The 24,518-nt window shown below is 47.2% G+C and overlaps 2 non-coding genes across 2 annotated transcripts; both read right to left on the reverse strand.

Annotated features, from left to right (window-relative positions):
- Positions 1–10,472: 10,472 nt before the first annotated feature.
- Trnan-guu (transfer RNA asparagine (anticodon GUU)) lies at positions 10,473–10,546 on the reverse strand. Its single transcript has one exon. It is a non-coding gene; the product is annotated as a tRNA-Asn (tRNA).
- Positions 10,547–17,781: 7,235 nt separating this feature from the next.
- Positions 17,782–17,855, reverse strand: Trnan-guu (transfer RNA asparagine (anticodon GUU)). Its single transcript has one exon. It is a non-coding gene; the product is annotated as a tRNA-Asn (tRNA).
- Between the last annotated feature and the right edge of the window lie 6,663 nt (positions 17,856–24,518).

Consider the following 24,518-nt stretch of genomic DNA (forward strand, 5'->3'; position numbering starts at 1 on the left):
TACGATATTCACACGTGTTGGAACTATGAACCTCGTGCTAACAAACCACTTATTCCGTTTTATTCTTCTCATTCTAAGTTCGTGAATAGAGGCATTGCTAACTTTTGCCTCTAAAATACATTTAAAAAATCGTGCCACCATTCCATTTATTCTAGCTTTGCTTCACAGTGCGAACGGCTTTCGCAGGCTGGCTACCCGTGTCCTCACAAGTGTCAGTAGCAGAACGGATTCTAAGAGAGCTTAGAAAAGACAACCAGCACGAAAATAATCCTAAACTACTTGGAGTAGGACAAGCATTATCGCTTATATCCACACTGTCTCACACAATCTTAAGAAAATCGCCAAGCGAGCGAATATTCGTCTGGTGTTTTCTGCCCCTAACAAACTTATGAGGATTTGCAAGCTCACTAATCTGAATAAAGAGGCTCCTCCGTGCTGTGATAAACAAGATCAAATGAAATTCCTTAATTGTGCACATTGTGTTGTTTATTGTTTTCCATTCAAGCGCGGAAAGCGTTAGATTGGTCAAACTGGCCGATGTCTGAATGATAGGCTGTGCGAGCATAGCTACAATGCTAAGCATTGCATTACAGCCAGGGAGGGGGGGTTCCTTGCACAGCACCGCAAAACGTGTGGTTGCAAAACTTATTTAGAAGAATGCGTAATTATAGGTCGTAGTCATAATCAGCTTACAACAGCCATCATTGAAGCGAAAGCTATCATATGCATGTTTAAGCTCACCTTCTTTAACGCCATCAAGCAATGTATTGGCGTATCTTGGACTGCCGCCACATGCTGTCTGAATGTGTTTTTACATAGTTGTTTTCGTTCTTGTTTTTGTTTTTTGTTCTTGTCTTTTAATGTCACATGGTTCTCTGAGTGAATAAGTAGCCTTCTGAGTCACGAAGTAAAGCATTACCTGGAAGCTAGGGCTCACAGTGTTCTCCAGTCCTTTTCATTACCCCCTCTACCTTCTTTTTTGCTCGTTCTGAGCTGCGATACCAGCTTAAAAGTCATGGCATACAAATTCGCCAAAACTGCTACGCTTTTGCGCCACAATCCTTTTCAGCGGAATGTAAACTCTGCGGGCAGAAAGCACAATTGCACCATATGGTATTGGCCCGCCAGGGTAATAGTGCCTGAGACACTACAGAAAAGCCAACGTGGGAAGGATGGGAGGCAACCCTGTATAGCAAGAATAAGGATACGACCACGCTTCCCCTAACGTCCCTTCACTTCCCCTAACTCCCCCCCCCCCCCCCCCCCCCCGCAGGATAGGAATATGATGCTTGCGCGTGCTGGTCGAGGCACGTCCAGCCTGAGGTAGCACACGGGCAAGCATGGCAAGCTCCCCGGGAAATCAACGCACCCGGTCAAGCACCAGCGAGGTCATCAGCGAGGCTCACTGCCTTGTTATCAACTGCGGTGTCCCCCGGCAGGAGGTGGAGTAAGGCGAGCTCGTCGAGGAAACGAGGCATTTTCGTAGGGCACACGCTGAGAGCTTCCGCTGCGTGAATGCGCAAATTTGATCTTACCATTGCTCTAGAGGGAATGTCCTCCATTTTTTAAAGAACCGGCTGTTTTGTTGCGCAGTAAGAATCTCTTTAGTGTTGATAAGTCCCGTGTGTTTTCGTTTCTAAGGCGAAGAAAAAACAATAAATCAGATTTTTTAGGTTGCGTATTATCTTCCTAAAACTACGTACGGACGCCAGCTACAGTGATTACTACACGCGATGGTAATATCATGCCGGTAAAAGGGATAAACTTCAAGCGCATAGGGTTTCCAACGGAATGGACCTTTTGTGAAAAACACTAATTTATTAGCCTTATAAACGCTCTTCACCTGTATTCCGCTACATGAGTCATTAGACTTGTTTTATTAGTCACGTATAATCTCACGTGTTATATAGAGGCGCAGTCAGTCTAGTTTCTGTCTTTCTGTCCCCACTGAAGCCAAAGCCATTGTGCGATAACCTAGCGAGCCTATTGCTATAAGGAATGTCTGCACTGTTGACGCGACGATACCAGCCCATTTTATCGCGATAGCAATTATATGGACACTCAAAGAAGATTTCTGCCATCGGCGTCGCCATTGCCGTGAGGTTCCGCATGACGGCAACGGCGATGAAATCGTCGCTGCGCGCCGGACGCTGTATGTACGAGTGAAAGGGGCGCGGGACGTGCCCTTTCACGGGGAGCGAACGCATGGCGGAGCACAAACGTAAGTTCTCCGCCATGCTCCCTGAAGGGCTGCAGAATAAAGCGCCTCTTTCCTCATTTACAATCGCCATATATAGAGAGCAAACGCGACTTCTTCTGTCGCGCGAAAGTGGAGGGACGGGAGGGAGGGAGGGGAGGCGGCGTTTAGCTGCGGCACCAAATGCGTATTTATATAAATAAAAATGACAGCAGATCCACGAGGTGAATGATGATGAGTGGGCGAAGCTCCGGAGGGAATCATCGGATCTCCCGCTTAAGGGGACGCTAGCACAAACGCGTTAGAAACGTGCAGTACTCTCTAGTAAGGGGGAGCGGCCACAGCGTCTTACGCAGCCATTTACACATGCCGGAACGTGCACCGCGTTTGCCGACGCCATCACATGACTGCTGAGAGAGTATACCCCCCGTATTCATAAACGCTCCTTTCCCTCAAGAACCACTTATCATCATCCTCGACTTGAACTTGACTTGCCACCGCTTTGGGCAGCGCGTTCGAAACGCGTTGAAGGTAAGGTGGAGAGGCCACAGCGTCTTACACCAGCTTCTTAAACGGGCCGTAACGCGCTAGCACAAACGCGTTAGAAACGCGCTAGAAACGCGGCCTTTCGTTAATGTTGGGTATTTATAGCCATCGTGGTGCGTTTGTCCATGTCCGCTTCGTGGCGTAGTGGGCTACCGCCGCGCGCTCGGACGCGAGGGGTCCCTGGTTCGATTCCGCGCTACGGACACAACTTCGGAATTTTTTTCTCATTTTATTGCGATAGCAATTATATGGACACTCAAAAGCAGATTTCTGCCGTCGGCGTCGCCGTCGCCGTCGCCGTCGCCGTGAGGTTCCGTATGACGTCAATGGAGATGAAATCGTGGCCGCGCGCCGCCGAACGCTGTATGTGCGAGTGAAAGGGCGCGAGGGACGCGCTCTTTCACGGGGAGTGAACGCACGGCGGAGAACAAACGCGCGTTCTGCGCCGTGCTTCCTTAAGGGCTGCAGAAGTAGGCGTCTCTTTCCTCCTTTACAATCACCATATATGTAGAGCAAACGCGCCTTCTTCCGATGCGCGAGAGGCCGTGGGGGAGGGGGGGAAGGGGGAGGGAAGGGAGGCGACGTTTAGCTGCGGCACCAAGTGCCTATTTATATCAGAGGCTCCGGCAACAGTCACCAACGCCGCACGCATTTTGAGCGAACGCGGGCAAAATGCCGACGGCGTCGACAACAGTTCGGCGCGTTGCCGGTGCTGCTGCATGTCCAAGTTTATACAGCTGATAAAGCTAATATCATTACTCCGTATATCTCTCTACAAATTTGCTATCGCAATTGATGCTTCACCTTTCAGGTGAAACTGCGACAACTTTTTTCTCAGACTGGTTACACACTACTACTACTACTACTACTACGACGGGGACGGAACGGGTGCCGCCATAAGGAGCTTCGCCCCTAAAACGTTGCTAAGCGAGAAAGTAGTAAAGACTTCCGACGCTGCTCGACGAGTTTCACGTTTTGAACTCGTCGAAAACCTCCGAGCCGCCCCCAGAAACCCTAGCAATACTCATCAACGCCGCGCGCGTTCAGTGCGAACGCAGAAAAACGGCAACGGCGTCGACAACAGTTTTGCGCGTTGCTGGTGCTGCTGCATGTCCAAGTTTATACACCTGATAAAACTACTATCCCTACTCCGTATAGCTCGCTACTAAGTTGCTATCGCATTTGATGTTTCGCCTTTCGGGTGAAACTGCGACATTTTATTTATTTATTTACTCATTCTTTTAAAAAATGTCACAGTTTCGCCCTAAGGGCGAAGCAATGAATGCGATAGCAACACAGCAATGTCATACGAAGTAAGGTGAGCGGCTTTGGTAGCAACAACACGCAGAACTGTTGTCGACGCCATCGGCGTTTTGCCCGCGTTAGCTCAAAATGCGTGCGGCGTTGGTGACTGTTGCTGGAGCCTCTGATATAAATAGGCACTTGGTGCCGCAGCTAAACGTCGCCTCCCTTCCCTCCCCCTCCCCCACGGCCTCTCGCGCGTCCGAAGAAGGCGCGTTTGCTCTACATATATGGTGATTGTAAAGGAGAAAAGAGACGCCTACTTCTGCAGCCCTTAAGCGAGCACGGCGCAGAACGCGCGTTTGTTCTCCGCCGTGCGTTCACTCCCCGTGAAAGACGCGCCCCTCGCGCCCTTTCACTCGCACATACAGCGTTCGGCGCGCGGCGACGATTTCATCTCCAAATGACGTCATACGGAACCTCACGGCGACGGCGACGGCGACGGCGACGGCGACGCCGACGGCGACGGCGACGCCGACGGCAGAAATCTGCTTTTGAGTGTCCATATAATTGCTATCGCAATAAAATACATAGAATTGCCCGTGTGTCAGGACACATGCAGGTTATTGGCCTCCTAACAATGGTCCTGCGTGTGACTGGCAGTAGGGTAGCCCCAAATTTGTACAAATCACCGCATCATTCCGTGTATAAAATATGATAGAGTAAAGTTACGCCTATATAAATAAACAAGATTCATTTGTAAGCGTACACCAATAAATCGAAATAGATTATTACTGGTGTTTTCACTCGAAGTAACTGCGACATCCTGAAAGAGAGAGTGACCTTGGCGCCATTTCCGCAAAGCTATCGTCAAACTGTTGGGCACCGCCATGTCAAGACGCTGCATTCCAGGGCCCCTTAAAGCACAACTCGGATGTACTGCACCAAGGCAGCACAGCTTACTTTTTAACACGCGTTAACGGAACTAGAAAAAAAAAAAACTTCGTCCCTTACGTTATCAAAAGTGACCGATAGCCTGCAAGCCATTATTTTATTGCAGGCATCATTGTATCTGTACAAAGTAACGCTTTCAGCTTGGGTCTTTTCCACATGACGGTACGCAGTTTATTTCCACTGTTTCAGCGTCAAATTACAGCATTTTTTCTGGTGTTTTGCGCTGAAACCCGACAAGCAGCCGACGGAAGAGAAAACACGCGCGAGCGAACACTAGAGAAGATGTACCAACACGGCCGATACTAATAACTTGCAAAGTTACGGCACAAGCAATTTTGTGCCCCATCGAATCCAAAATTTAAATCATATTTCCTTGTATGTGGATTAAAAGCATGTTCGTTTCCGTTATACTCACACGCAATCTTCTTATTCGTCAGAATCATCCAAAGACGTGTTCTGAGCGGTACACATTTCCCTTACGACAGACAGCAAGAGAAAGCTGATCTGATTGGCGTAGATTTATGTTATAGAAGGTTAGGCATCCAGACGGGGGCGCAACCACACACGACCGTTGTAGATAACTTTTGCCTTTTTATCTACTTTTGTTAGTGTCTCCATGCTGACATTTAGGAAACAGTTTTGTCTTCCATACCTGCTCATACCAAGGAAATTTTTAATTATTGTGGTGGAATTTCCCATGGACGGCCCTTTACGAATGCGACTATACACTCAAAATTTCCGTCATGTTATTTTTGAGCAGGGCTTGAGAACTGGAAAGTGGGTTGCAATTTGTTGTCTTCTACACCATTGTGCTCATGCTGCCTCTGAGTTCGGTATCATGGTAACATTGTTGTCGTCACCTTCCCACCACTGTCATGCCACCTTCCTACCCTCATATTATCGCATTCCATTTCGCGAAGAAGCACCAAATGGTGGCCACCATTGCCTTGAGGAAAGGTGCTAGGCGGACAAGTGGGACAGTCAGCTATTGTACTTTTTCCTTCATTACTATTAGCTCTTACACCACATTTGGCACTCCACAGATATTTGGGTGTCTCTGAGTACAGTAGGGTACGATTCGTATGTTTTACATGTATTTATGGTAATAAGGAAGCAATGTCAGCAATATTTCATCCGTTTCATCCCGCAGCGATCACCTTCATAAGGTTTTCGTGCCATCTTGTCGTACGAATGCGTACTATTACTCTTTTTTACCTCGCACCTGCAATGACGGGAACCACCGTCCCGCATCGGTCGCCACTATTACAGACGCATCGAGGTTCAAGACTGCTGTTTTCTATGCCATCTAACAATTATTTGACTCATTGTTCTGCATTCTTTTTCTCTGTATATACCACTCCTTTCTGTAGCACCTACGGGCCTTGAAAGTATGTAAAATAAATAAATAAATAAGCATATAGGCACATCGATCATTGGTGGTAGGTCAACCCGAAACGGTTCGCAATCGCAGCATGGCATTAAGCGGGGAAGTCACTTTCAGCGTTCAACTCGCAAGTTGGCTATGAACGATGTAGGTGAAAGAAGTCCCGCTGTCATCGTCGTTACGAGGCCGACATTGTCATATTGTCGCTGAGTACAGTTGCGTAATTTTACGCAAAATTGCAGGAGCTTCATACAAAGGTCCGGGTTCGTGGCGCAGTCGGGGCAGCAATTACTGCCACAGTAAACGAATTCAAAGCTGGAAGAATCGCTGAAGCCCAGTAGAGTTTAGTCACATCTTATTTGCTGCTACAGCCACTTTCTATCTTCGTTGATGGCTAATGACGGTTTTGACTTAAAACCACTTGATTGAGCGGAACGTGTGTTGAGTTTGAGAGGCTTGGCGTGAATGAGTGTGTTTCTCATCAAGTAGACGCGATGGCAGAAAATCCACTTATATAGCCAGCCATCTGTACGCGATTGTCATTTATTGTACACTTAAGAGCCCTACCGATGGGACATAAGGGGAGAGGCCCAAAAAGTAATTGATGCATGGGAACATGGTTACATAACGTGTGAATCAATTACACATTTCGTAGTACACTTCACTTCAAAAGTGAAGTGCATCACACTTTACCCTTTTTTCCACTCAGAAACGGATGATTCTCAGCTTGTTTGCAAATATGTCAGGTTCCAGGGCAGCATGTAGTTTTCTGCTACAAGACCGTTTCGTCACCAGCAAATAGGCAGAAATCACTCACAGCAAAGCTCCGCTGCCGCGGAAGGGCGCATTTGAATGCGCGCTTCCGATTCCACATTTACACTAATACAGCGACAATGCTGCCACCTCTAGGTTAATGTCGCGGCTAATGGCATCCGCACGTGGCCTCTGAGAACGCAACGGCGCACCTTTAAGGTGCTTCATTGTGGTGTCGGTGGCCACGTTAGGCATTAACACATCGCGAATTAACACAACCCTGCGCGCCGATGGCGCACTGCAGTCAATCAATAAATGTTTATGAAACTGTAATTGTCTTAGTACTAAGCATTTGGAACACTGTGCCAAAATATATGAACCAATTATGGGACTGTATACAAGCCATAGGAAGATAACACTATACAAGCGACGTCACATAAAACAGATGCAGCCATTAGCAGGATATACCTATCCAGATTAAGATTGTTGCTGTACATCATAATGTGTAAAAATATAATAGAACGGCATACCTTTTCTGCATTTCAGTCATGCCTCAGCTATAGTGCTCACGATGAACAATCTATTATCGCTGTTTTCGTGTTTATTTTCTGCTTGTTTCTCTCATTCTTGCGATTTGTCTGCTGACAGTTCCAGTACATTTTGTACCCCCGTTGTTCTTTGAATCTTTATGTGTCTCACTCTAGAACTATAATAAGTGGTTCGTTATTCGTCACCATCCACATATCTTACACCACCGTGTCAGTGTACAACATACACCATAGGCGGAAAGTTTTCATTTTTCCGGGGCGGGGGGGGCAGGGGCCCGACCAGTGTTCCGAACGCCCCCCCCCCCCCCCCCAATTTTCTATTTCTCTGTATGGCGAAAGCAAATTGTCGCGATTGTCGTCGCCGTGATGTTCCGCATTAAATCCAACAGCCATATACATGAGTGACCCATACCCTGTGGGTGCGGGAAAAAGCACGTAACAGTGAGCCGAAAAGGATGGCGGCTTGATGGGCATTATTTCCCACGCGCTCAATATTCGGGTTAGTTGTCAGTCACGTAATCAAACGCGAATGGGAAGGAGAGAAGGCGTCTTCACCTCCAGCCCTGCCGTAACTGTGAATGACTGTGCGCGGCTGACGCTTATGGGGCCCGCGTGCCCAATCTAATTGTTGGTAATCATTGGTGGGTGCAACGATAAAGGGCGACCAGGGATGGCTGCTAACTTCACGCGCACTGTCTTCCTTGACGGGCTGTCTTTCTGCGCCGCTACTGTTGCAGAGTTAAGAGACAGAGGTCATCGCAGATCACTCACAGAGGCCGTCAGTAGTTGACAAAAAATAGGCAGATAATGATGATGAATCTAATTTTCAGAGTTGCGGTGAATCGCACGGCTGTACGAACCGCTCGCCTCCGCTGCCGGCATTCTTCACAATGCTTCCGTTGTGAAAGCGAGTGCTCGAGGTCATCCAGTGAGGTATTTACAGGTTTACATGGTCCGTGCTTACTATGTCAACTATGTCCACTATGCTTACTATTTTAATTTTAGGTGAATGTTGACTACAATTTATATGGCCACTATAACTATAACGTATAGGCTCGTGTAAGGGCCACACTTTTCTGTCACGATTTTGACGATCCTTTCATGGGACCGGGCCATTTGACCTCATTTTTTCAACTACGAGTATGAAATCCGCCGTAAACCTCCGCGATCGCCTCCTCTCGACATCCTGTAGCGACGCGGGAAAGTATGCTGCGCGCAACAATTAGCTGTCGAGCCCGATTAGAATCAGCCCACGGAACGCGATTGCTTCTCGGTTGGATGCCTTATTTTTTAATATTGGCTGTAAAGTCATGGGTGCGGCCCTTACACGGGTGCGATCCTTACACGGATTTACACGGTAAGAATCTTCCTTCCTGTAATTGTCTTCTACTTCGCTATCATTGTTACTGCTTCGCCTTCCCGGCCAAACTGCAATCTTTGTTATTTTTTTTTGTACTTTCAGTCCGAGTATAAGCGCTGCTGCGAATGACTTCTAGGCTTCTATTTATTATGATTTTGAGTGAATCCGGCTTGGCATCATTTCGGTTACTAAGTGAATTCTATATACAGGGTGTTTCAGCGAAAAGTTTCCAAAATTTTGAAAGGTGACCTGTGGCAGATAGTACAATTCTAGTTGTTGAGCTCGTCCACTCGAAGAGGCGGGCATTACTTGCACAAAAAATTGAAATGCATAATCGACTAAGTAACAAAATTAACCAATTAAGTTTTTAGCTAATTAACTTATGGTCCATGTTGCCATTTACAAATTTTATTAATTTTCAGGGTCAAAAAATCACGCAAAGTAATTTGAAGTGAGGTGAACATACATCAACATATTCATTCTCTAGGTATAGGCTATCCATTTAGTTGACTACCTCCTTCTCTTAAAAAAATAAAATAAACTTTGTCCTTTGTGTATATATGTGTCTGTGCATGGTGTTCTCAGCGGAAACTTTAAAAATGTTAAAATGAGGAAACACGGAAGAGGTAGCCGCCGCTGGTGCTTCTAATGCGCTTGTCCTCCTATTGTCAGGATTTGCGAAATAAAGCGAAAGTATAAATTAAAAGCCGTTAACGTCCGCGCCAACAACAGTGCAGTAAGCTTCTATCCACAACAAAAGTAAAAATGTGGAGGCAACGCAAGAGAATCCGCAAATAATGTCGGTAACATAACTCCGGTACTGACATCATAGGGGCGGTGGGGGGGGGGGGGGGGGGGGCTCAGCTCCCCCGGGAAAATTTCGGAGGGGGCTCGAGCCCCAGAGCCTTCCCGTAGTCGGCGCCTATGACATACACCACCTAGCGCAAGACAGGGGACAGGCCTTTCGCAGGGAGAGGCCTTTGTCCTGCAGTGTACATAAGTATAGGCTGCTGATGATATACCGTGCTGTTTAAATATTTTCGTCATTTCTCTGCCGTTCATATGAACTTTCGTGCACCTGGCGTCAGCCGGTGTCTCTGCGTCAGGTGTTTTATGTTTTACCTTGAAGAGACATGGTCTTGGCATTCCGAGAACGCAAAGCGTCATTGCGGTATCAGCAAGTTAGCACCAATATTTTTTTTCTGCTACGCGTCTCACGTGAAAAAATTGTTCTGTCGGCATATAGCAAGCGTGCTATACACGAACTCGCGAAGCGTGACAATCTGCACTGGTATACAGCTCAGCTTGGGTGAGGTATGAGCCACCGTAACGAAAAAAAAATAAGAAGAAATGCAACTTCATCCTGCAGGGCGATTGTTTCGAACAGTTGGTTTTAGCAGTGCGACGAACTGCATGGGAAGTAAGAAAAGTGACAGGAAAAAGCGCTCATTAAAAAAAGAAAAATACAAATAAAAAATATTCCTTCGCCGCCCCCGGGAGGGCTCGAACCTCCAACCTTTCAGTTAACAACCGAACGCGCTAGCCGATTGCGCCACGGAGGCAGACGTTTTTTTTTTTTTTCCATGGTATTTATTACGAATACGTAAGATACTTCCATAGCACCCAAAACAGTCTTAGCCGCGTCTACAAGCGCAAAACAAACACTTCACAGTACAATTATTACAGTAAGAGTTCTCTAAAAGGGAGTCAATTGGATACACTTCATCAAAAATGGATACCAGTCTGGTTGGGAGTCTCTCTGATCATAAAAGTCTTTCAGCTGTGAAATCATCCGAATGAAATGTGACTTCGAAGATACAATTGGTTCTGCATTCCGGTCTAGCATGCGAGTTTTCCAAAAACTGTGCAACCCCATCAGCAGGAGCATATCAAAAGGCACATCGTCACATTGAGGTGGTATCAGATATCGTAATTTATAAGCATTTATATCAAGATCAAGGTCAACGCAGGAAATATCTAAGATTGAAATTTTTTCACAACATATTCCACTCTCGAACAGGTATAGACCGCGAGAAATATTTTTTCAAGCCTGATTATGTTTCTGAACGGCTGGACCATGAAAATAAGGTTAAAGAAATAGCGTGCAAAACTGAAGCGTTTAAAATGTAATTTTTTCCCAGAACCATAAGCCAATGGAAAAAGTTACCATCCGATGTCGCAACGATTTTTTCAAATGATGTATTTTCAAACTGTATACGCCCACTGAAGTAAGATAGTGTTTTTGTGTGTATATGCGAGTATGAAAGTGTTCCGGGTACATGTTTTTTTTGCCTGCTTTATTGATTGGTTCTTTGTTTCCTTCTCCCCCCGCTGTAATGCCTACGGGCGCTGTGGGTATTGTGATAAATAAATCCTTTTTTAAAGTCCTATGGAGAACATCCCAAAACAATATGGCATCCTTGCAATCAATAAAGCAGTGTTCTATGGTTTCCGGTACATTACAGAGACGATAGTTTATCGAAGACACAAAGATTCCTTTCCTATTTAACCAGATTTTAACAGGGAACGTTTCAGTGTGCACTTTGAAGAAGAATGCTTTAGTGTGTGGAGGAATAGGCATTTTACAGACCCGTGTAAGGACGTCATCTCCAGGTAAGCCGATGTACAGCGATCGGTATAAAGGAGGTTTAAAAAGCATATCAACGAGATCTTTAAACAGATTTTTCCTTGAGATAGAGAACAAGTACTCATTTGAGAACCTCACTGCAAAAAAACTCACTGAGAGGCACACTTCACGCATGAATCTCAGCAAATATGGATGTGAAGCAAAACTTGTCGAAATTACTAAATTTGGTAAAACGTTGACGAGATTAACTTGCGAGAATGCCCGAAGTTGTGGGTGAGAACAGTTTCGAAAAAAGATGAAACGAGACACTAATTGTCTAACATAAAGGTGAACCAGGCCAAGACCGCCTGCACTAACCGGTCTGAAAATATTGTCACGCCTCATTGGCTCATAAGATGATGACCAAATAAAGGTTGCAAATATTCGGTGAAACTGCTGTATGTAAACCCTGGAACAATGAAAAAATATCAGCACATAGAACAGTTTTGTGGCCAAAAATGAATTGCACGCTTTAGCTGTGCCAAAGACTGAGAGATTATGTGGAACGAATGGTTGGGCATAGCGTCTTAGGTTGGTACACGTTCTCTCCAGTAATGTGCACTTGACTTATATGCATCCAATGGAACGCCCAGGTATTTTGGTGGCTGACAAGTCCACTCAATACCAGCAAAATATGTCGGTTTAAAGATCCATGAGCCAAACCAAAGCCCCAACCTTTTAGCACAGTTCATTCGTGCACCAGAAATTGCGCCAAATTCCTCTATCTTAGACACCACAGTTGTGATACTGGGCTTGTCCGTGCAAAAGAAAGCGAGGTCGTCTGCATATGCCAGCACTTTCACCTCTGTTCCAAAAACACTGAAACCATGAATATTAGTAGAGTGAATAACATTTGAACACAGTGGTTCCAAGTAAAGGGCAAAAAGTAATGGCGACAAGGGACAACCTTGCTTCACAAAGGAATGAATTGACACAGGCTTGGAGAGGTGACCATTGACAATCAAACGAGTTGAACAATTATTATAGCACAATTTCACACCTTTAAATATAACGGAGCCGATGTTAGCATGCTCGAGAAGAGAAAAGAGAAAAGAATGACGAACCCTATCAAAAGCCTTAGCTAAGTCTACTTGTAGCATTGCTAGCTGGTCATAAGAACTGGAACAATGTTCCAATACTGTACGGGCGATGTGTATGTTTGTTTGTATTGAGCGGCCTTTCAGGCCGCAGGTTTAACGAGAACCAATAAGAATCGACATTGCAAATTGTAGTCTGTTTGATAATACCTTTGCAAAAATTTCATAGTCTACATTAGGCAGTGTAATAGGTCTGTAGCCTTAAACAGATCGCAGTTTCTCTCTGTCGGTGTATTTTGGAATGAACACTGTATGGCTTCTAGTGAATGACTGAGGAAGAGTATCCAGATCAAAAGCAAGTTTGAAAATCTTGAGTAACATGGGAGAAAGTAGGAATTTAAAGGCTTTATAAAACTCGCCTGAAATGCCATCCGGACCCGGCGTCTTTGATATCGGTAATTGGTCATTAGCTAATTCTATTTCTTGTTGAGTCAAAGAACCACTAATGACAGAACACTTTTCTTCAGTTAAAGGGGTTACAAAGGACACAAAGCGTCTTACCACATTATCATGTTGTTTATCAGAAGGGGTGTTAAACAATGCCGTGTAGTAAAACTCAAATTCCGACATTATTTCCTTTGTATTAGAGACCAGAGACCTGTTCGAATAAATATCTGGTATTAGCCTGCTTTTTGCATTGCGGTATTCATCAAGTAAAGTTTGACGTGTGGGTTCCTCAGAATGTAAAGTACGATTATTACGCGGTCGAACACGGGCACCTCTGTAGCGTATTGCGTCATATTCCTGAAGTGCACAATTAGCTTTAGTAATTTCGTCCACATAAGAGCCAGGTGCCTAACATTCTAGATCATAGAGATTATGAAGGCTTTTCTGTAATGTATTTTCTTCTAATTTTCTATAGAACGACCTCACAGACCCGATTTCTATCGCGATTGACCGAATGTCTTGTTTGAAAAGCTCCCAAGAGGAAATAAAGGCATATCAGCAGCCAAACAAGTTTTGAGTGCCACCCGCAGACGAGAAATGAAGTCCCCGTCATTCACAAGTGAAGAGTTAAGTTTCCAGAGCGCGCAGTTCGGTCTGAAACTTGAACGAGTGTTTTTTCCAATCTGCGTGGCAACAATACAGTGATCTGAAAAAGAAACAGGCTCTGCTTTACAGGACATTTCAGGGGATATAAGAACCGATGAAACATAAATGCGATCAAGTCGTGTGTGGGTACTTCCATGTGCATGTGTATAAGAGGGTAGGCTACTCGATGCCCCTGTGTCTATCAGTCCAGCCTTCTCAACTATAAGAGGCAACACTTCAGCACTCCTACCACTACGACTAGGCCCACTACGGTCATTTCGATTGCACACACAATTGAAATCACCCATGAACACAAAATACGGTCACAGTCAAGTAAGGTAGCTATGTTCTCAAAAAGATTAATGCGTCGCGGTGCATCATTAAAGGCATATACATTGATTAGGCGCCATGGCAAGCCATACAACATAAAATCGCATTGTATAAATCACCCCTCACTGTCAACATTAAATGCGACAGCAGAATATGGTAAACTCTTCCTGAGAAACAAAAGGCAGCCCGCCGAAAGGCCCGCAGCATGTTACAGAAATACATGAAATTTGAAGTCATTTCTCTCTGTGCCACGGAGGCAGACGTTCACGATGGGAAATAAACAGTAGTGAAGCAAGACTCAACCTTGACATTTTTCGAGCGAGCAGAGCTTTATTCGTCTACCTGCGCTTTCGATCTTATGTTCAATTTTCCATGTGATCTTTTCGCTCTCTCTCCTCCCTAGATATGTATTTGGTGCAGAGGCATAGCTAAAGGAACCTCCAGGAGGAAGAGGGGGGGGATGTCATGAAAGCATGTAAAAAAGAGGGCGAGGGTTCAATACACGCTATACAATATGATGTCAGCGCTGAAGTACCGGCATGTCTCGGGAAGGGGGGGGGGAACTTTCCGCATGACGTACACCGCGTTGGCACCTAGAGCCTACATGACACGGCAAGTAACGATTCTCTTCTTTTTCCAACGAGATTTGTCAATGGTTCGAACAGTTTCATTGTTCCATGTTTGCTCGTCACCTCGCTGCCGTTATCACCGAGACTTCTGTGGCATGGCACGAGGAAATGTAAACGTGGCACAAGGGAAAAGAAAAGGCGTTAGGAAATAACGTGCCGTAGTATCCGCTTCCTTTCACCGCCGAGAAACCATAGAGAAGGAAATTCAACAAGAGGGGACACTCGGCAAAAACTGGCAACAGGAAACATGTCACCATACGTCACGCGGTAGTATTGATGCCGAACGTTAGCTGCTGCGAGCATCGAAAAAAAGAAAGTGAAATTAAGTTAACAGACATCGATTTATTTTTTAAATTCTAAGCCGCGAAAACTAAAACATTTTGCGTATAAATGAACTTAAACTTAGCTACTTATTTTTCTTGTTTTACCTAGCGACAGGCCAATGACGCGCCAGATGCATGCGTCATGCGCCAGACACTCCCCCGAGGCGAGCGAGGGCGGCTGCGCGCGCGCTTCAGCGCTCGCCCGCGGCGACCCCTCTGTCTCTTTTTTTTATTGCGATAGGAATCATATGGACACTTCAACAGGATTTCTACCATCGGCGTCGCCGTCGTCGTCGCCGTGAGGTTCCGTATAAAATCCAAAGGCGATAAAATCGTCGCCGCACGCCATATGCGCGAGCGAAAGCGTGCTGGGGACGCGCGCTATCACGGAGAGCGAACGCACGGCGGAAAGCAAACGCGACCGCCGCGCGAAATGTTGTGGGAGGTAGGGAGGCAGGGCGACACTGTGCTCCGGCACCAAAGGCGTATCTTGCTACCGGGCGTAAGGGGAATTTGCCACTCAATCTCCCACGCGAAAGCAGGAAAGCGGGAAGGCAGCGCGGGAGGGAGGGGGGGGCAGCTTCTACTCTGCCAACAACTAAGCTCTTACTTTGCCTGGCTTTGGCGGTCACGCGCACCGTCTCTTATCTCCACACCGTTCTGACCTTTGTATGTGCTGTGCATTCGCCACTCAGTTTCCGTTGAAGCGATAGACCGCACGAACCTTTGCCCGCTGTGGCGGCTGCGCTTGCTGCCGGCGTTTTGACAATCGTTGTCCGCGGTCATTTAGTGTGATCTTTTCATGTTTGCTTGTGCGCGCTGACACCACGCTTGTTAATTCAGTTAGCAAGCGAATGTGTCCAAGTTTATGCAGCCGATAGAACTACTATCCCTACTGGTGGGACATAAGGGGGGAGGCGGAAACGTAATTGATGCATGGCATCATGGTTACATAATGTGTGAACCAATTAGACATTTCGTAGTACACTTCACTTCAAGAGTGAAGTGCATCACACTTCACTCTTCTTTCACTCAGAGACGGAAGATTCTCAGCTTTTTATGCAAATATGTCACGTGAGAGGGCGGCATGTAGTTCCCTGCTACAAGACCGTTTCGTTACCAGCAAATAGGCAGAAATCGCTCACAGCAAAGCGCCGCTGCCGCGGAAGGGCGCCTTTCAATGCGCGCTTCCGATTCCACATATACACTAATGCAGTGACGATGCTGCCACCTCCAAGTAAATCTCGCGGTTAATAGCATCCGCACGTAGCCTCTGAGAACGCAACGGCGCACCTTTGAGGTGCTTCATTCTGATGTTGGTGGCCACGTTCGGCATTAACACATTGCGAATTAGCACAACATTGCACGCTGATGGCGCACTGCAGTCAATCAATCAATGTTTATGAAACTGTATTGATCTTAGTACTAAGCATTTGGAACAATGCGTCAAAATATGTGAAGCAATTATGGGACTGTATACAAGCCATAGGAAGATAACACAACACAAGCGACGTCACGTAAAACCGGTGCAGCCATTAGCAGAATATACTTATCCAGATTAATATTGTTGCTGTACATCATGATGTGTAAAAATATAATAGAACGGCATAGCTTTTCTGCATTTCAGTCATACCTCAGCTATAGTGCTCACGATGAACAATCTATTATCGCTGTTTTCGTGTTTATTTTCTGCCTGTTTTTCTAATTCTTGCGATTTCTCTGTTTACAATTCCAGTACCTTTTTTACCCCCGGTGTTCTTTGAATCTTTATGTGTTTCACTCTATAACTCTAATAAGTGGTTCTTTATTCGTCACCACCACATATCTTACACCGCCGTGTTAGTCTACAACACACACCACCTAGCGCCACACAGGGGTAATTGGAGAGCGCAAGGAGAGGCATTCGTCCTGCAATGGACATAAATATTGGCTGATGATGGCACACCGTGCTGTTTAAATATTTTCGTCATTGCTCTGCCGTTCATATGAACTTCGTGCACCTGGCGTCAGCCGGTGTCTCTGCGTCAATTGTTGTAAGAGATACCTCTCAGCTCTACATCCGTTATTAACGCACGTAAAAGTGCCACTGAGAGCCTCGTTGACTTCACGGACGTACTATCCGACTCGCTCTCACTTTGCAGTCAAAACTCTTGCGTGCGACTCACGCAATAAGAAAAAAAAATATCGAAGACAACACTTTTTTCAATGCGATTTGTCAATGGTTCGAACAGTTTTTTTCTTCCGTGTTCGCTTGGCACCTTGCTGCCGCTGTCACCGAATACCTCTGCGACGTAGCACTAGGAAATGTGACCGAGGGAAAAGAACCCTCGTGAGGACAGAAAACAAGTGACACTGTTTGTCTTGAAAGTTGTGCCAGTTATGAGATGCCTTGAAGAGGCATGGTCTTGGCATTCCGAGAACACATAACGTCATAGCGGTATCAGCATGTTAGCACCAATATTTTTGTTCTGCTGCGTGTCTCAAGTGGAGAAATTGTTCTTACGGAATATAGTAAGCGTGCAAAACGTGAACTTGCGAAGCCTGACAATCTACATTGTTATACAAATCAGCTTGGGTGAGGTATGAGCGGTCGTAACAAAAAAAAATAAGAAGAAATGCAACTTCATCTTGCAAGGTCAACTGTTTCAAACCATTGGTTTTAGCAGTGCGACGTTCTACATGGGAAGTAAGAGAAGTGACAGGGAAAAGCGCTCGTTAAAAAAAAGAAAGCAAAGGACAAATAAAAAAATAATTCGTCGCCGCCCCCGGGAGGGCTCGAACCTCCAACCTTTCGGTTAACAGCCGAACGCGCTAGCCGATTGCGCCACGAAGGCAGACGCTCAATGGGGGAAATAAACAATAGCGGAGCAAGGCTTCTTCTTGACATTTTGCGAGCGAACAGCGCTTTATTTGTCCAGCTGCGCTTTCGATCTTATGTTCAATTTCCCACATGATATTTTCGCTCGCTCTCTCTTCTCCCTAGATATGTATTTGGTGCTGAGGCACAACTAAAGGAACATCCAGGAGTAAGAGAGGGAGGGGAGGATGTCATGAAAGCATGTAAAAAAGAGGACGAGGGTTTGATATACGCTATACTATATGATGTCAGTGCTGAAGTGCCGGCATGTCTCGGGAAGGGGGAGGGGAGCCTTCCCCACCCTCTCGATCCGCAGAACGTACACCGCGGCGGCACCTAGAGCAACCCCCTGCCTACATGACACGGCAAGTAACGATTCTCTTTATTTTCCAACGAGATTTGTCAATGGTTCGAACACTTTTATTCTTCCATGTTCGCTCGTCACCTCGATGCCGTTATCACCGAGACCTCTGCGACGTGCACGAGGAAATGTAACCGAGGGAAAAGAAAAGGCGTTACGAAATAACGTGCCGTAGTATCGGCTTCCTTTCACCGCCGAAGAAAACGTCGCGTGTGCACGCTAAAGCAGGTAGTTGGTTAGTGTCACACATGTAAACAGTACCGGTCTCTGTTAAATGGAACAGCTCATTCGAACGGAAAGAAATATAACTGTATTCCTTAAGCTTTTACGGGTAACAAAGTAGCTAACCTGAAGCGTTATAGAAACATTCTTTGTGTAAATATATCTTGCAGGATTTAGTGTGAAATGTGATCGGCAATCGGCGCAGGAGTATACTAGTAAAGTCTTTTCTGTAACAGTGGCCCACAGCTGTAGAAGTTGCTTACGAAATGCACTTTAAGATACGTTACTGACAACATCTTTTCTTTTCTCTTCGACGCATTATGTGAGGGTATGTCTAAGGTTGTGCGTGTCTCGCACGTGTATTTAGAAGACGGCATCATTTGAGTTTCATTTACTGGGTGGAAGTACTTATAATTAAGCGCGAATCTTCTTATAGTCTTGAACGCGTAATTTGCGCAAGTTCCTTTATTTTTGTTTCATTATTGCCTGAGTCGCACCCAAGAGATTTGACCGCAAAGTGAGAGCGTGTGTGATAGTGCATCCGTGAAGTCAACGACGCTCTTAGTGGCACTATTACCTGCGTTAATAACGGATGTAGCTTACGGACATATTGTCACGAGCAATGACAAAGACAAAGACGTTGTAGCGGGGCTGGGCCAGAGGCTCTCTTGTCGGACTGAAACCTGCTGGAACCTGTGCGCTGTGTGCAGTCTTGTCTAGACAAGCGCTAGCCGTTTACTGTTAAATAAATACTCCCCGCAACATCTTTTTGGTGAAGGTTACGGGCTCTATTCCACCCGGCCCTACATCTTCGGAGCGGACGCCACGTTTCTCCCGCCTCAATGGCCGAAGACAGCACGCAGTCATCGCAGCCCGCACCCGCGGCTCCGGCTACCGTGGTCCTTTCGCAGACCCTCGACCCCGGCACGTTTTGCGGCACGGACAACAATGACGTCAACGATTGGCTCCTATTGTACGAGCGCGACAGCAGTCCCCACAGGTGGGATGAGACCCTAATGCATGCTTGCCAACGTCATTTTATACCTACGGAGCATGGCTCGCCTGTGGTTTAACGCGCACGAAGAAGAGCTTACAAGTTGGGACCTATGCAAGGTGAAGATGCGCACACTCTTTGGCCGAACGGCCGCGCGACAAAGGACAGCCCAGCACGAGCTCGCGGCCAGAGCTCAAACGTCCACGGAATCGTACGTCGCATACATCCAAGACGTACTAACCTTGTGCCGCACAATTGACAAAGACGTGCCAGAGACGAACAACGTTGGCCACGTGTTGAAAGGCATAGCTGACGATGCCTTCAACATCCTCATGCGTAAGCACTGCACAACGGTCGACTCTATCATCACTGAATGCTGGCAGTTCGAACAAGCAAAAAGCAGGCGGATTACTGAGCGCTTTAACAGACTCCTGAATACAGCTGCAACCTGCTCGTGCGAAGATCCCGTGACGCCCCCTCCGTTCTCGCCGCCTAACAACTTCGCCAGGATTGTTCGCCAGGAGTTCGAAGCCATGGCTCCAGCCGCTTATCAGGCACCGGCTCAAGACCATTTGGCGACAATATCTCTCATTCAGGCCGTCGTATGTCAGGAGGTTGCAAATATGGGCGTCCTATTTCCACAAGCCAGTTACGCCCCTCCACCCATGTGCGCTTCTGGTCCTCCCACTGAACACCACACCGCCCAATTGTTCCTGCTGCTACTTCTGCTCCCCGGTTCCCAACCCGCTACCACAAACCTTCTGAGTGGAAGACGCCTGACGATCGACCAATCTGTTTTTCTTGCTCTCGCGTCAGCCACATTTCACGCCACTGCCGCAATCGTCGGAATTACTGACGATGTTTCCCCGGTGACCGCCGCCAAGATCGTGGCCCGTACTACAGCACATCTCCTCTCGACGACCAACTTCCGGCCCGTGATCCTCACCGTCTTTCTTCGCGCTCTGAATCGACCTACGCCGATATTGCCGCACAAGGACACTGGTCCAGCTGATCGCCGTACCTTCAGAGTCGCCAGTCACGCTCCCCTCAACACCTTCGCTCTCCGTCTCCGGCTTCCTCTGGACACCACCCGGGGAACTAGCCAGCGCAGCGTCGGGAGGTGAGGCTTTATTGACGACAAGGACCGCAAAACCTCTATTGGCCCCTACTTCAAGACGCAATTTGCTCGGTGTTCTCGTCGACGGCGTGCCCGTTACTGCTCTCATTGGTACTGGCGCCCACAAATCTGTTATGAGTTCTACGCTCCGACGCCGCCTGGGCAAGGTGCTGACACCTGCCGTCTGTCCTACTGTACGAGTAGCTGAGGGCACCCGAGCACCGGTTCTTGGTATGTGCACTGCCCGCGTTACAGTTGCCGGCCACCACACTTCAGTTCTCTTCGCTGTTCTCGACGCTTGCCCACATGATGTCATTCTTGGTATTTAATTCTTGAGCACCCACTCGGCCCTCATCGATTGTTCTTCTGGCATTTTGCGGCTCGAACTGCCATTGTGTCCTGATGACGCAGCATCAAGTAACACTCGCCTACGTTTCATGGAGTTTCTACGACTACCCATGCAGGCTGCTACCTACGTCCTTATGTCACCGTTTCCCCAAGTCCCCGATGGTGAATATGAGGTCGCCACCCTCACAGATCTGATCTTCTCGCGCAACATAGCACTTCCTCATACCGTAGTGGTTATTGCCAACAACAGAACGTTACTTACAGTCCTCAACTTTTCTACTTCGCCCCATGTTCTTCCTGAAGGAAGTTCACTAGCTGAAATGTCACCTCTGGAAGAATGTACTCTTTCTGCATTCGCTGCTAACACTGAGACCGTGACGCAATCTGCCATACCGGCGCCAACCCAGGCACTTCTGGACAAAATGATATCCCCCGACCTCTTACCTTCCCAAAGTGAAGCACTCCGTGGTGTCCTATTTTTGTACCTTGACGTATTTGATTTTGCGAACAGTCCACTAGGCCGTACACATGTCGTGACCCACCGCATTGGAGACGCCAGCCCCCTTCACAAGCACCGTTACCGAGTGTCTCACTCTGAGCGCCAAGTCATCCAAAAGCTAGGAGGTAGAGAAAATGCTTAATAAAGACGTTAGGTAGCCTTCCTCTAGCCCTTGGCCATTCCTTGTAGTGCTTGTGAAAAAAAAAAGGACAACAGCTGGCGGTTTTGCGTCGATTATCGCCATCTGAATCGGGTAACGAAGAAGGATGTGTGTCCTCTCCCATGAATTCATGATGTGCTCGACTGCCTCTATGGTGCCAATTATTTCTCGTCGCGAGATCTCCGCTCGGGATCTTGGCAAATTGCCGTCGATGACCGCGAGCGCGAGAAGACCGCATTCATCACACCCGACGGCCTGTACCAATTTAAGGTTATGCCTTTTGGGTTGTGTAATGCTCCTGCAACTTTTGAACGCATGATGGACACTCTTCTACACGGTCTAAAATGGACGACCTGTCTTCGTTATCTGGACGACATCGTTTTCTCGCCCAGCTTCGACAGCCATCTCCCTCGTCTGTCGTCCATTTTTGACATCATTCGCCGGGCTGGCCTCCAGCTCAATTCATCTAAGTGTACCTTTGGGTGCCGCTAGATCAAATTACTTGGACACCTAGTCGACGCTACTGGTGTCCAACCGGACCCTGACAAGGTCCGTGCCGTCTGCGCGTTCCCGGTTCCACGGTCCACGCAAGAAGTACGCAGCTTTCTTGGGCTCTGCTCCTACTTTAGCCACTTTGTTCTCAACTTCGCGGACATTGCTCGACCCCTCATGGACCTACTCAATAAGGATGCGACCTATTTTGGGGCGCGGACCAAGCATTTCCTTTGCGTCGTTGATTTCTGCCCTCAGTTCACCACCTGTTCTGGCTCATTTTGACCCGGCTGCCAGAACAGAACTTCAATTACAGGAGTACACGTTCTTGGTAGTGTACAAATCTGGCAAGTTACACAATGACGCCGACTGCCTCTCCTGCAATCACGTTGAACCATCCGAGTTCACTGAAACACACCCCGACACCTATGTCTTGGCGATAACAGACTTCACCCATATGGCCAACGAACAACGTAGAGATCATTTGTTGCTCTCTCTTATTGACCGTCTGCAATCCGGCACCCTCCATCCTTCCCTTAACATGTTTTTACTTCGGGATACCGTTCTTTACCGCCGCAACATGCACCCCGACTGCGCAGAACTCCTGCTCGTTGTTCCGCAACATCTGCGCAGAGATGTCCTCGTCCAGTTTCATGACGCCCCCACTTCCGGGCCCTTAGGTGTCTCCAGAACTTATGATCGCATACGATGACGTTTTTTTCTGGAAGGGCCTTTATCGGTCCGTTCGCCACTACGTAACATCTTGTAACCTGTGTCAGCATCGCAAGAAACCTGCGATTCAACCTGATGGCGTCCTTCAGCCAATTGAAGTTCCAACCGAGCCATATTATCGGGTGGGCCTGGACTTGCTCGGTCCCTTTCCAATTTCTACGAAAGGCAACAAACGAATTGCAGTCGCTACGGATAATAGCACTCGATTTGTAATTACTCGATTGTTGCCAACCACCTGCGCCACAGACGTAGCCGACTTCCTACTGTACGACGTCATCACCCAACATGGTGCACCACGTCACCTACTCACAGATCGCGGTCGGTGCTTCCTGTCTCCTGTCATTGGCTATCTACTTCGATCACGTGCTAGTCATCACAACTTAACATCATATCACCCTCAAACCAATGGACTCGCCGTACGCGTAAGCCGTACACTGACCGCCATGCTTTCCATGTACGTTTCCGATGACCACCACAATTGGGACGTTGCGCTCCCGTTCGTCACATTTGCATACAACTCATCGTGTCATGAAACTGCCGGCTACTCACCCTTCTATCTTCTCTTTGGACGCCATCCCTTACTACCCTTTGACACCTTGCTCCCTTCTGATCCGGCCTTCACGTCCACGACGTCCTATGCGCAAGATGCCATCATGGGTGCGCTCGTCGCGCGTGCAGTAACCCGCGCTTGGCTCTCGTAATCGCCAACCGCACAAAAGGCCATCTACGATCGTCGACACCGGGATACTGATTTTCCACCAGGCTCTCTCGCCCTTCTCTGGCTCCCATCTCATCGTGTCGGCCTCTGTGAAAAGTTAATGTCGCGGTACGTCGGGCGCTACCACGTGCTGCGCCAGGTGACTCCTCTCACCTATGAGATATCTCCCATGGCATCCACCTCATCGACTGCCGCACCACGAAGTGACATCGTAGATGTTTCCCTACTCAAACTTTACAACTGCGATAACACATTTTGACCACAACAAGCACCGGGACGGTGCTTCATCAGCCGCGATGATCAGTGCTCAGAAGCACAGAGCTCATCGCTCAGTTCAAGGCTGTCCAGAGGGCCCGGGCCGTCGCCGAAGGACTCTATCTACCGGCCCCGACCTGGGTGGAGCCACCGGATTGATTGGCAGGTCCTCCGGCCCCGCTTTAATTCTTTCTCCTCAGGACCTCAATAAATTTCGTACTCACTCACTCACTCAGCCGGGATAATGTCACGAGCAGTGGCAAAGACAAGGACGTTGTAGTGGGGCTGGATCAGAGACTTTCGGACAGAAACCTGCTGGAACCTGCGCGCTCTGTGCAGTCTTGACTAGACAAGCGCTAGCCGTTTACTGTTAATTAAATACTCCCCGTAATAATATAACATTAAAATAATAAATTATTTAGGGTGATTCTGCCATTAAGTTGGAGGATTTTGTTGTCGTGTGCATAGACGTGTAGGGTTCTGGTGGGTCATTTATTTTGTTCTTGATGCGTGAATCGCACGCAAGAGTTTCTGCCGCAAAATTAGATCGAGTCTGATAGTAGATCCATGAAGTCAACGAGGCTGTCAGTGGCACTATTACGTGCGTTAATAACGGATATAGAGTACGAGCAGACAGTTCATGGCGTTTTTGCCGCATATGATATCTTAATGAACATTTAGTTAAGGAAAGGTTCTGTTCAATCTTTTTTTTATAGTATAGTAATCTGAAGGTCGTAAGTCC

Source organism: Dermacentor silvarum, chromosome 5 (genome assembly GCF_013339745.2).
Source record: "Dermacentor silvarum isolate Dsil-2018 chromosome 5, BIME_Dsil_1.4, whole genome shotgun sequence".
NCBI lineage: Eukaryota > Metazoa > Arthropoda > Arachnida > Ixodida > Ixodidae > Dermacentor > Dermacentor silvarum.